The sequence below is a fragment of the Coptis chinensis genome, chromosome 6, assembly GCF_015680905.1.
Source record: "Coptis chinensis isolate HL-2020 chromosome 6, ASM1568090v1, whole genome shotgun sequence".
NCBI classification, from domain to species: Eukaryota; Viridiplantae; Streptophyta; class Magnoliopsida; order Ranunculales; family Ranunculaceae; genus Coptis; species Coptis chinensis.
Genome location: NC_141461.1, coordinates 17,577,554 through 17,592,264, shown reverse-complemented (window position 1 = coordinate 17,592,264; position 14,711 = coordinate 17,577,554). Strand labels below are relative to the sequence as shown.

Genomic DNA, 14,711 nt, shown 5'->3' with positions numbered 1-14,711 from the left:
TACATAAGATGCATATGACTTTGACAACTTGTGAGATGACACATGATTGCTTATGGGATATTTCACTTTAGCTTTAAGATCAGGTTCATATTTAATTGGTGGTTGGCCACGGTTAGATCGAGGTGGAAGATGATATTGAACTAGTTCAGAATTAAGACTAGGTAGATTAACATCATGAATATTAGAATCAACAATAATAGAGTCAGGCGATACCTCTGATGGGTCTTCTGGAGAAGATTGGATTAGTGGATCCGTTGTAGGAGGTAATGTACTATCATGGATTTGATCTTCACATCCTTCATTTGAGCACTCAGTGGAGGCTACATCGACTTCTTCTATTGATTTTTTATCAATAGGTGATTGTGGTCCCGATAAATCAAAGACCATTATATCATCATGATTCTGCATTTCATTTCTATTCTCCCCCTGAAGTGAAGAATCGGTGATCTCTATATAAAAAAGGTCGTGTTCATGGAAAATGACATCCATTGAGACAAAAAAAAATTTAGAAGATGGATGATAACACTTATAACCCTTCTGAGTTGAGCCATACCCAACAAAGACACACTTCAATGCACGTGGATCAAGTTTGGTGCGTTGTTGTGTATGTAAGTGAACATACACCACACACCCAAAGATATAGGGTGCTAAATGAACAATGGGCGGAAGCGTACAGTGATCAAAAAGCACATCTAAGGGTCTCCAAAATTGGACAACACTAGAAGGTGTACGATTCGTTAAGTAAACAACAGAGTTCAAAGCCTCACCCCATAAGTGAGATGGGACATGACCACCAATTAATAAAGATCGAGTCAGTCAATTCATAAGCAATAAAGATGTCTATTCCAATTAATAAGCAAGAGGTTTGATGTAGGATACCAGTCGAATGCATAAAGCCATTCAATTCCTTTTTGAAATACTCACCCCCATTATCAGAGCGAACAACCTTTACAGAAATCCCAAACTGTGTGAGCACTATCTGATGGAAAAGGGGAAAAACTGTACAGACATCACTTTTATATTTTAAAAAATATACCCAGGTCATCCGAGTGCAGTCATCGACAAAAGTAATAAACCATTTCATCCCATTATGTGTAGGACGTGGGGCAGGACCCTAAACATCTGAATAAACTAAAAAGAAAGGAACATCAGCTTTATTATCACTCGAAGAGAAAATAGTACGATGGCTTTTTGCCAGTACACAGGTTTCACAAGCAAAATCATAAAGACTACAACCATTAAATAAATATGGAAATAATCTCCTAAGATAACCAAATGAGGGATGTCCTAGTCGTCTATGCCAAAGCCAAATCTCGTTTTTATTTTTATTAACCTTATCGTCACTCATAACATGAGCTTGTACTCCTTGATTGGACCGTTGAAAACCATCATCCAGATAGTACAATCATCCACTTTGCTTACCACTGCCAATCCTCTCCTTGGTATGGGTGTTCTGAAAAATATAGTGAGTAGGAAAGAACAAGGCAACACAATTATTAGTTTTGGTTAATTGGCTAACAGAGAGAAGGTTACAGTTTAGTGATGGAAGAAATAAAACATCATGGATAGATAAAGAAGGGGACAGAGGTACAGTGCCAATACTAACAACTGGAGATGACACACCATTAGCATTAGTAATGACTGATTTGGAACAACTAGAGGAGAAATGGGTAAATTTATAGCGATCACAAGTCATATGATCAATAGCATCCGTGTCAATTATCCAATCACTATTTCCAGTAAAAGCAATAATAGCAGAGTTAGATATACCTGACTGGGCAACAAATCCGGCAGCAGTGACTAAGTGACTCTTCGAACTTGAACCCTCTACCTTATAGTTGGAAGACATGTCTTTCATATAAAGAGTAGACATTACAGCGGAATCGTTATTGGAATGCACAACAACGGAATCATTATTGGTAGGTAAGTCTGTCATTATAATATATAACACAAATAATGAACTAAATCAATAGACAAGAACGATAAGGAAGAAGAGGGTAATAAATACAATTTCATATAGTGTAACAAATTGTATTATATGACCAGAAAAAGAAACCAAACACCAAAAAAAAAAGGCTCTGATTCCTATAGTAATGGGGTAGTGGAAAGGAAATCGGAGTTGGCTCTTGATACCATGTCAAATATGTTTTACTGAATATTTTTGATGATTTTATTGATATAAACAGTAGGTATATATATACAAGAATACAGAAGATCTCCTAGATCCACATATCTAGGAGAAGATAATACTCTTACTAAGATTACAAGATACTTGCTAATTGATAAGAGCCCAAAACTGTAGTTTTAACCCCTTAACAATAATACTTTTAGACCAATTATGCAAGTAATAAATAAGAGTTAATGCTGATTACGTGTTTTTATGTATTTCAGGCATTGGAGCTGATTATGTGTAGAAATGTGTCACTTTTGCGAGATAAAGGAGCAAGGGTTGGTTGCTAAGAAGTTCTATAATTAAAGGCCAATATTCAAGGAGAAAAAGCCTTTAAAAAGCCCGGTCAAAGCTGAAAAGTCAAAGTCAATGCAGGTAGAAACAGCGCACAAAAGTCAGCAGAACTTCCGAAGGCCATATCTTTGGACTCAGACCTCAGAATTGGGCCTACTTTATGTCAAAACGACCGGCACAGAAAGAGCTTTCTAATGGTCTAAGCCTTGACCCAATAAGAAGAGAAAAAGTGGACGAAAAGTCTGCTGAAGTCAAATCTGACTGAAAAAGGCTCTGTAGACTGAAGAAAAAGGGCTTTGGGCTCGATTTTCCGACCCAAAACATGGCTCCTCAGCCCATGCACGAAAATATGGATCTGGTCTCCCCCATTTCAACATAGAAGTCTTAACTCTTAAGCATTCTAGCTTGTAGGTAGCCATTAGAGAATAGTTTTAGATCTAGTTTTCTCTCTAGTAATTAGTTTTCCATATCTTGTTTTAGATCTAGTTATACCTTTCAATTAATTAGAATTAGAACAAGTAGATTATTATTTTAGAATCAAATATTAGTTTCATAATAAAGTATTCATTTTCATCTCAATTTAGTTTATTAATTAAATTCTTATTTAGTTTTAGTATTGTCAAATTCATATCTTAGTTGTTAATCATTTCTTAGTGTTAATTTAGTTTTGAATTCTTGATTAGTTCAAATTAGTAAAGTTAGAATCTTTATATTATATCTTGTTTGAATTCAATTGGAAATAATAGTTTAATGATTCTAGGCTAAACCTCCATTAGAGGGGGTTGAATAAGCCTTGATGAAAGCTTGATTGTTATTAGCGTAGAATAGTCGTAATTTTCCATTCCAATCTAGAAAGTAATTAGTTCACCATGAGAATGGGTTTGATTGATTCACATGCTAGTTGTTAGTTGGTAGAAATTACCATAAACAATTAGGGATTAGGAACACCCAATTGCAATGCAAAAGCATTGCAATTCGGATTACGACCAATCTTCGCTAGTTAATTAAGTCGAGTTAAGGTGGAACCAATCCCCCCTAATTCTTTATCTAGTATCAATTTAGCATTTCGTAGTTGAGTTATTCGTATCTTGTTTAGTATTTGAATTGACATCGTAGTATAATTCCCATCGTACTCTCATTAACTTTGGATAGGACCGATAATAATAGAAAACGCTAATACTAAAGAACTAGGAGTGGAACGAATTTTTTACTCCAACTCTATTGTGATAGCATCGAGAGTAGAAAAACTTTGATAATTAGCATCGTAAATAGTTTTAGTTTTACTTACGTTTGAGTCTCGTTACTTATTCGTAAGTAAAACTATCGTTTTTACATTTTATCACTAATCCTAACTTAAGTAACAAATATTCCAACAATATTAATATTGGATCTTAAATTTTATTTGTCACAAAAAAAATAAAAGATCTATTTCTAGTGTAGGATACACTATCCTACGACCCACTATTTTAGTTGGATCCCGTCCTATAATATAATATGAGGTAAATCACTTCGGTTTCGGTTGCTACACCAATAAATTATCATTTAATGATTAAAAAAAAAAAAAAAAAAAAAAAAGGTAGTTTAATTGGGCACTCATCAAAAAAATAAAAATTACAATTTTGTCATATTACAAGTTTACCATCAAAGCCCAGGCCCAACAACTAATTCAACCGGTCTCGCCATAACGAAACTTCTGGGTCGTTTGAGTGTACACTCAAATGGCTTGAACATATCATTTGATATCACATGCAAGCGGTATGGCTGGGTCATTTGGGGTTTCTATGGGGCAACATGGGGGAGTGGTTTGGACTAAAATAATTGAGAAATTCTAAACCAAGAAAATTCCTGATTAACCAATGATTATCCCGATTAACCAATAAAAATTGATTACATAAACACCAATTACACTTTTCTTATACATAAACACCGAACATTTTTCTTATAATACAAAATCATTAATCGATCATAATTATTCAATAATTTATTTAAATAATGATCTGCAAAATTGAATTAGTAATCATCAATTATCAACACATCCCAATCGAATTAGCAAAATTGAAATCCGATTTAAAAAATTGGGTTAGGAACAATACAATTAGTTGCACCAACACAATTACATACACTCTGCACTATTTATCTATTATGACATAGTATCTATGTAACCAAGTTAAAACATGTAATCAAGCACACTTCAACGCTCCGCGATCCTCCTGAAACAACCAAGCACGCATTAGACTCAATGAGTAGAAACAAAAGATTTTGTAAAAGAAAATCAAAATATTACCCTCTTCTCCTAAACATCACGAGCGACATGCACCGCATAGTTATACAACAGCTCTAACTCATACGGGCCACCCCCATACTCACCTCTTTTGAACTCCAAATCATCATTGGATTTTCTCACAAAATCCAATACTAGAGGTGCTTCTTCCACTGGTGGTACGACTTCTACCACATTTTCTTCCACATCATCATCCTGCTCCTCCTCCTCCTCATCCCCATTGCCATCCTCTTCATCACTCTCCTCATCACTCTCCTCTTCCCCCTCCTCACCCTCCTCATCACTCTCCTCTTCCCCTTCCTCACCCTCATCTTCCACTATACTCTTCCCACGATCCATATTTACATATAAACCTACATTGTTATCGCTATCTTCACTCGGAACTTCAGGAACTTAAGGAACCTCAAGAACCTCTTTTTCTTTGTGGTCCCCTCTACGCGCTGATTCTGTGGTGCCCTCTCCCCTTTTTCTCTTTCTTTCAGCCGCGTCACCACTAGAGAAATTGCCGCCAAACAACTTTTGCACACCCTTAAATGTAGTTTTCGCTACATTCTTCACATTCTTTGATCGAGGACCCATTGCTATAAAGAAAAATAAAACAAATATTAGTAACTATAATAAGTTTAATCAAATCTAAATCATATTCTGATTTTTAACACTACTATTACAGTTCCAAAACTTCCAAACTTCCAAAAATCCCAACAACAATTACTTCGCAACGAAACAAATGTCATAATTGGTATACCACTAAGATTATTAAAAGAAAAATCAAATACCATTAAATTCAAACAATTTCCAATATCATTCATCTTGAGACCTACTTTGAGTATGTAGCATAGATATTAGTATCATTCCAATATCGTGATTGGTGGAAATCACGAGAGAGTTTTGGGTTTTGTTTTAGGTTTTGGGTGAGAAATCGCGAGAGAGATGACCGGTTAGAGCAGGTTGTAGCTAGTATGCATTGAGGTTGGGGGGGTGTATTGGGCTTTTGCTGTTGGGCTTCATTGTTGAGCTTGGGCTGGAGGCTGCCTAATCCAATATATGTGGCGCCCAATACAGGACTCCTAATAAAAGGCTTTTTTCCAGTATTTTCTATACTTCAAACCTCCATAGTCTTCCCTAATACCCTTGCCCAACCTACATTCCATGTATGCTATGCCTGCTACTCCTACTAGTTAAGTTGTCATTATCCATAGGCATAGACCCTATGTTAGAAACTTTTGTATACGTACCGTCTACCAAGCTCTTTATCTTTAGGTGGGAGCACTGGGGACATCATCTTTGAGTGGAAAGTCTAGTGCTCGGGACTTGTTATAGTTTACTAGGATATCTACTCTATGATTTTGTATACTCTTTTTCACATAGTAAATATATCTCAAACTGCTGACTTAAAAATAAACTACAGTAGTTCAACTAAATATGGTGTGATGGTTTCCTGAAGAGTAAATAAACCCTAAAAGTTATAAATCACTTGCCAGCTCCTATAATTCCATTAGAAATGTTTAAATTTTTTTTATTACTTCTCCTGAATGTTAATTCCTACTTTAAATAGAAACTCTTAGCGAATGTCATGAAAATGTCAATCAAGATAACCAAGTTTCAGTAGCATAAGATGACTACAATCTTTAAGACACTAACAGCGGTCACAAGCGTATCCGTTGTAACTCTCACTCTCATTATGCCACAGAATGAAGTACAAACTTTAGTGTATATGCTATATAGAGGTAGTCTTGACAGAGAGAAAAAGGGAGAATGTCGTTTAGTTAGAATGACCCAAATAACGGCAATCACTCTAGATTTTCACAATAAAAACCCAATGTGGGCTCCGTTCCAAAGGAGATAGAAAACGACAATCTCATTTTATTCCAACAAACCAACCACAATATTTTATTCATCAACAACCATTGAAGGTATTTTATTCATCCAACCACAATAGTTTTACACTTCCACAGATTTACTAATATTCTAACAAACATGCCAAACCATTGTTGGCAAACTCAAATTGAAAATAAACCCATTGTTGGCAAACTCGAATTGAAAACAAACTCATTGTTGGCAAATTGAATAAAATTAATTAAAATGAATAGAAAGCAAACCTGTAGTATTTGGTATTTGATGAAAGCACAAGAGATTAACAATGGCGGTTACACAAGATAGCATACCAGTGTTTTGATGTAATTGTGATAAACTCGAATGTGGTGATTTAACAACAATGTGGTGATTTAATTGTCCAAACTCGAATTAAAACGGTGAGAAAAGGTTTGGTTTTGAGTTTTTTTCATTAGAAACGTTCGAAGGGTTTTTTGGTGAGTGCGTGAGAGAGATGATACCGGTTAGAAATATTTTCCCGGTAATGTACGTTTTAGGTGGGCTTTAGGTAAGGTTCTGTGAGCTGAAAAGGATAATGCCTACACTGCCTCTTTAGTCAGATGGCATCGACCATACTCAAACGACATAAATTTAAGGAAAAAAATGTTAGACTTTGCACCCCGACTATGACTACCAAAAAAGTGACTTTTAGCCTCGGACATATTGCCGCGGCTAAGGGTTTGGTGGCTATATCTTACTTGTTGCCACGACAAACTAAATATGTGGCAAGAAGTACCTCTTTGCCTCGTGATTATCCTTTTGTTGCAAAAGGTGCATTTTTTGCAACCGTTTCAATGTGGTCGTGGCTTTAAGTCAGACCTTTCATAGCGAACAAATTTTGCGCGTGGCTTTAATTAAGTGTTTGGTGTCGATGGCTGCAAAAAGGCTATTTAAAACATTAAATAATTATTTTCATTAAAAAAAATCAGAAAATAGAAAATAGATGTTAGCGTTCCCGCGGTTCTTTCGCTCGTTTATTTTGGTGAAAGTTGAATCTCAAATAACAAAAAGAAAAAGAAGAAACCGAAAACCCAAATACTTTTCACCGGCTGCCGCACCAGTGCCTAGCTTCTTCTTCACCACCACCTTCTTCTTCACCGCCAGTTGCTGCCTTCTTCTTCACCAGTTGCCTTCTTCTTCTTCACTGCTTCTGCCTCCTTCTCCATTGCTTACTTTACCTTCAGGTAATCCATCATCTTCTCCCCTACATTTTATTTTAGAGATTTGTTTAAGAAATCGTATATTTTTTTGTGATTTGAAGCACTCTTAGTCACATAAACCGTGTAGATGGTATGGAGCTCCCGTGACTCAAACCCTGGGTTTGGTGGATTTAGATCAAAAGCTATTCAAAACCGCTTTGGATTTAAGGAACCGCTCTTTGCACTAAAAGAATCAGTTAATTCATTTCTAATCATCCATTTAGATGAGTTTTTTCGCTAGAGTAAAACACAAATCTAATTATCTATACAAACCATTCACTAATTTGAAGAACTTTAATAGATTCTCAACTTTAAATCAAAATATTGAAGATGAATTAATCAAAATCCAAAACAAAAAAATTTGGAAGAGATGAGAATATGACGATTTTATCGAACTAGCGAGTTTTGTTTCTCATAATTGATGAAATGGGTTTTTGTCGAGATGTTGTCGTTCATGAAATTTTTGGGTCTCTGAAGTGTAAAGAAGGTTTAAGGAAGAAGACCTGTACCACTATACTATACTCCCCATCTCATAGTAGCACTAGTGTAGTATAACTTATTTTTCTCAGTTTTACAGCCAACTCAATAGGTAATTATGTTTTTATCCTTTCTCCTAATTCTACTTCTTTTTCAATCCTTCGTAAAAAAAAAAATTTTGGTTAGAATCATTTGTAACTTTGTTATCAAACATTTGATTTATTAATCCTTTATTAATTACTTTGAGAACACACAAGAAAAAATCAAGTATGATAACTAGCATTTGTTACTCAGTACTTCATTAATTAGTAAAATTACTAGTATATATAAGCTCTGTGGGCGCTCTCAAAGTGGGAGCTTCTCAAGTTAGGGCGCTAAGATCTCTCTCCCTCGATCTAAGCTCCCGCTCAACCCCATCAACGATCCGGTGACTAAGTCAAGCACTTCATTATTTTATTTAAATCTAAATATCGTAAGAATAGTTGATCAATTGATTCGACTTTTCTATTGTTAGAATATTGTATATATATATGAGGTTTTAATCCAATTTATGTTATTTTTGGATAAAAAGTTCGACTTTTCAAATTTAAAGCTTTAGCTTTCCTCGTATTGAGTTCTAGTTATGTTTTCATGGCTATTGCTTTCTTCAATTATGTGAGACCAATATTTGGTGGTAAATCCCACATTTGGACAGTTAATATGGCCTTGTCACAGTCTTTTTTTTATTGGTTCTCCTATGTTATGTTAGGATATGTTAGTGAAAATATTAATTTTTGAACTTGATGTAGGATATGATATTCTTGCTGAACAAGATTGTCTTATTTTTTTTTTTTTTTTTATGTAGTTGTAGTTCAGTTTTTAAATGGATAAAAGTTGGATGGATCCGACTCTAGGAAGATGCAGTCGTAAGTATATACTTGGTTGTGAGAAATTTATTGAGTTTGCTTGGAATAATCGAATTAAGGAACTTGGTGGTGAGATTTACTGCCCATGTGTAGGATGCCTTAATCTAATGTTATTGCCTAAACATATAGTGGAACATCATATAAAGAATCGTGGTATACTACGGAGTTATGTCCGTTGGACAAAGCATGGGGAGAGTGTGGAGGTAAATACCGAGTCTAATCAGGGTGATGATATTCATACAATGTTGCAAGATGCATTAGGATTTCAAAACATGGTTGGTATAGACAATGACATACCACCTAGTTCGAATACAAATGAGTCTAGTTCCAGTGACACTCGAACGGATGAGCCAAATGAAGAAGCACATAAGTTTTACAAGTTGTTGAAGGAAGCAGACACACCCTTGTACCCTGGCTGTACTAAGAGTTCAAAATTGTCTTTTCTAGTACGATTGCTTCATGTAAAGTGTCTTAACGGCTGGAGTAATCATTCGTTTGACATGTTGCTTGAGGTATTAAATGATTCACTTCCAAATGACATCAATATGCCCAAGAATCATTATGAATCAAAAAAACAACTTCGGGATCTTGGGATGGAGTGCATTAAGATAGACGCATGTCCTAATGATTGTATGTTGTATTGGAAGGATAATAAACCAGTCATGGACAAGGATAACTATGATGTATGTGGTGAGTCAAGATGGATCACGACTTCGGAGTGTACAGAAAATAGAGTTAATTAGTTCATCTGCAAAACCTAAGAACAAGGCTGCTAAGGTTTTGCAATACTTTCCTATAAAGCCAAGACTCCAAAGATTATTTATATGCTAAAAAACTTCTAAAGATATGAGATGGCATGCTGATGATCGTACGAAAGATGGTGCTTTGAGGCATCCAGCTGACTCCAAGGAATGGAAAAGCTTAGACCAAAGATATCCTTCATTTGGTTTAGAATCTCACAATGTCAGACTCGGAATGGCTAGTGATGGCTTCAATCCTTTTGGTAGTCTTAGTTCTATTCATAGCACTTGGCCCGTTATTCTAGTTCCGTATAATCTGCCGCCTTGGATGTGTATGAAACAACCTTTTCTCATCATGTCATTGCTAATTCCTGGCCCTAGCAGTCCTGGAAATAACATTGACGTGTACTTGCAGCCATTGATTGATGAGTTAAAGGAGTTGTGGGAGAAGGGAGTTGAGACGTATGATGCCTCTTCAAAACAGAATTTTAAAATGCATGCAGCTGTTTTGTGGACTATTAATGACTTCCCAGCATTTGCTAATTTGTTCGGATGGAGCACTAAAGGACAACTTGCCTGTCCCTCTTTCCATGAGAAGACTTGCTCAAAATGGTTGCAAAATGGGAAAAAGTTCTGTTATATGGGAAGTCGTAAATTCCTACCACTTGATCATAAATATCGAAAGAATAAGAGTTCTTTTGATAACAAGACAGAAATGGGAGTTGCCCCAAGCCCCTTTACTGGAAGTGATGTACTTGCTCAATTAGATGGATTCGACCAAATCACATTTGGTAAGGTGAATAGTGATAAGGTGATAAGAGCCCAAAACTGTAGTTTTAACCCCTTAACAATCATACTTTTAGACCAATTATGTGAGTAATAATTAAGAGTTAATACTGATTACGTGTTTTTATGTATTTCAGGCTTCAAAGTCTATTATGTGCAGAAATGTACCACTTTAGCGAGATAGAGGAGCAAATGTCGGTTGCTAAGGAGTTCTGTGAATAAAGGCTAAGATTCAAAGAGACAAAGCCTTTGTAAAGCCCGGTCAAAAGCTGAAAAGTCAACACGGGCAGAAATAGTGCACAAGTCAGCAGAACTTTCAAAGGCCGTATCTTTGGACTCAGACCTCGAAATTGGGAGTATCTTATGTCAAAACGACCGGCTCGGAAAGAGATTTCTAATGGTCCAAGCCTTGGCCCAATCAGAGGAGCAGAAGTGGACGAAACATCTGTCGAAGTCAACTGCAGCTGAAGAGCCCATTTTGGACTAAAGAAATTGGGTTTTGGGCCCGATTTTCCGGCCCAAAACATGGCTCCAAGCCCATGCACGATTTTTGGATCTGAAAGTATAAAAACAAAAGCTTGACTCTTTGTTAATGGTAGTTAGGTTAGGAAGCTAATGTTAATGGAGTTTAGGGTTAGAAAAAGATAGATCTAGATTAGTTTTTAGAACTAGATCTAGTCTTTTTACATTCATTCAATTAGTTAGTTTAGAATCATATTTAGTTTTTAGAATAAAGTATTAGTTCTTCATTTTAATTTAGATTATTGTTTAAATTCTTATTTAGATTTAGTTGTCTTAAATTCATAATTAGTTATTCACAATCTTAGTTCTAAATTAGTTTTAATTTCAGTTTAATTTAATTATGTCTTATTGTTATTATTGTTCTTGTGTTGGGAATGGTAGTATAGAAATTTTACATCAAATCATTACTCTCACCATTGTTCCTTTTGGGTTTGATTAGTTGAATTCAATTTAAGTCTTGAGAGTTAAGAGTGGACGAATCCTTACTCATTATATTGCATGATTTTGTTTTGAGAGTAAGAAGAATTGATTTAAATGTAAGAACGGTAGGATTACGTATTAGTGTTGTTAACATTAATATTTAGGATTCTATTATTTTTACGGTTATCATAAAGTTATTGGACAAAAGAGAAGTCGAGAGGATAATTCTTTGCCACACAATTGGAAGAAGATTAGTGTATTTTTTTAGCTCCCATATTGGAAATACCTTTGTTTACTCCATAATCTAGATGTCATGCACATTGAAAAGAACAACAGTGAAAGTTGGCTTGGGACACTGCTGAATTTAGAGAAGAAATCAAAGGATAACCTGAAGTTAAGACAAGATTTGGTGTTAATGGGTATGCGAAAGTCACTTCATCCGATAGCTAAAGAGGGTAACAAATACTATATCCCCCCTGCTCTCTTTACCTTGTCCTTGACTGAGAAGAGGATGCTTTGTCAATTCTTGAAAGGTATTAAAGTTCCGGATAATTTTTCATCAAATATATCGCGTCATGTTCAGGTGAAAGAATGCAAAATACCTGGCCTAAAAAGCCATGATTGGCATGTTCTAGTGCAGCAACTGCTTCCAGTTGCAATACGTGGAATCTTACCTAAGGAAGTTACATTAGTTCTTGTTAAACTCTCTAATTTCTACAAGCAGTTGTGTTCAAAAGTATTATGGGTTGCAGAGTTGGAACGTCTTGAGTACCAGATTGTTGTCACACTATGCAAAATGGAAATGATATTTCCTCCATCATTTTTTGATGTTATGGTGCACTTGCCTATTCATTTAGCTGGTCAAGCTAAGCTCATTGGACCAGTGTACTATCGATGGATGTACCCAATCGAAAAGGTCATGTAAAAGTAAAGATAATAGTAATGGTTACTTTTGTTTGTATTTTGTTAAAATTTGAACTTAAATTTTGTCATCTTTTATATTTATTCAGGTACTTGTACACTTTGAATAAGTATGTTAAGTAATAAGAGTAGACGGAGAGGGATCCATTGCGAAGGGTATCTTGTCGATGAATGCTTGACTTTCTGCTCAAGATACTTAGATGATGGGATGGAGACTAAGTTCAACCCGAACAGGGGAGGAATGAAGAGTTCGAGTTGTTGGATTGGATGGACGCTTTTCTATTTTTTCAAGATACATGCGTGCTTTAGGAAAGGAACGTTTAGGACTTTAACAGGGCGATGAGTGGGAACAAGCTCGTTTGTATGTGCTAATCAATTGTGAGGAAGTGGTACCATTTATTGAGTAAGTCCACTTTATTGAAATTGTGCCTTAGTTAAAAGAAATATTATTTATAAACCTATGTCATAAATGCAATAATGTTTTGTACAGGAAACACAAACAAGTGATTAGGGATGAGCTCGGGCGGCGGGGAAGTGCTAGGAATGTGGACCGTATTCATAATGAACGGTTTGGTAAATGGTTTGAAAACCAAGTAAGTGTTAATTGTATGCAGTTAGATTATGTATATCAGTTTATGTACTCTATTTACTTTTTTCCAAAGTAGTTTTGTAGATAGCAATATGATTTCACTATTTAGTAACATGCCTCAAGAAGGATTCTACTTGTTTTATTTATATTTATGTTTAGCTGATTTAGGGATATTTAGAGGATGTTTAGTACAGTTTAGATTTAGTTTCTTATTTAGGGATGTTTATTCTACTTGGAATTTAGCTGCATGTTCCTAGAGCATTGGTAATTAGTCTGTCCAATACAAAGAACAAGGAAAAAATAGGAAGATGTTAGTAAATCTCTCTCCCCCTCCCTCCTGCATTAGTTGTTTCCTTTTCTTTTGGGTCCTGGAGAGTGGAAGACAGAGAATGTCTCTCTGCATTACCGAGTAATTAGTTGTAATAGCTCTTTTTCTTTGCTTCAGAGTATATCTTGATCTAATGTCGATCTACTATAATGACTTTACTTGATCTAGTTGTGTTATCAATAGTGGTAAAGTTATTAGGGCTATTCAAAATTTCAAACCTTATAATAATTACTCATGTACAACAATTTATATTCTCTGCTTCAGATAGAGTGTTAAGGTATGAGCCTCAAACCTTGTAATAAAAGTCCAATATTCTGCCATGTTGTTTGTTGCAAAAGAAGCCATTTTTTGTCTTCTTTCTTTTGATTGGAGCTACTTGCTCTTGATTGCTTATGTTTACTTGAAGTTCAACATTATTTTTTTTCTCCTTATCCTAATAGGTCCAAAAAATGAAAAAGGATGGGGAGTTGGTCGAAAGCAACTTCGAGTTTAGCATATGGTCCTAGTCGATTTGCTTCTTGTTTCAAAGGGTTGTATTGCAAATGGATACAGATTTCACACAAAAGCTCGTGAGTCCGCGAAGGAAAACTCATAATAGTGGAGTTTTTGTATCGGCAGAAACGCCAAGCTTTATGAAATGTGAAAGACATGAACCCGTGACCGGTAGTGTGGGTTATTATGGTGTCTTGAATGACATAGTTGAGTTCGTTATTGCAAGGAGAATAGAGTGTTTATGTTCAAGTGTGATTGGTGGGATGTTATGACTTCGCAGGAATGAAAATAGATGAATATGGGTTCACCTCATCGTGAACTTTACACGAACCTTAGCTACGAAAGTGAACCGTTTATTTTAGCATCTCAAGCTGAACAAGTTTTTATCTCCAAGATAATTTGGATGATAATTGGCGAGTTGTGTTAAAGACGCTTCCAAGGGACTTGTATGATATGGGTTCAGTAGTTGAGTCGACTGAAGATAACACGTCTTGCATGCAGAAAGATGTGGATAACATAGTTGACAACACACCACGACATTAACGGTTGGACTAGGAGTGAGATTGATGGAGTAGAAGTTGTTGCGGATACTATTGATGAAGATATCATTGACAGTGTCGAATGTGATGAAGACTTCATCAATGATAATGATTGTGATGAAGACATTGATAATGGTTGTGATGAAGACAATGATGATGACGATGATTATATGTAG

General features: G+C 35.6%; 1 pseudogene; it reads left to right on the top strand.

The window, feature by feature from the left end:
• The first annotated feature begins 10,044 nt into the window (after positions 1–10,044).
• Positions 10,045–14,711, top strand: LOC147491863 (uncharacterized; annotated as a pseudogene).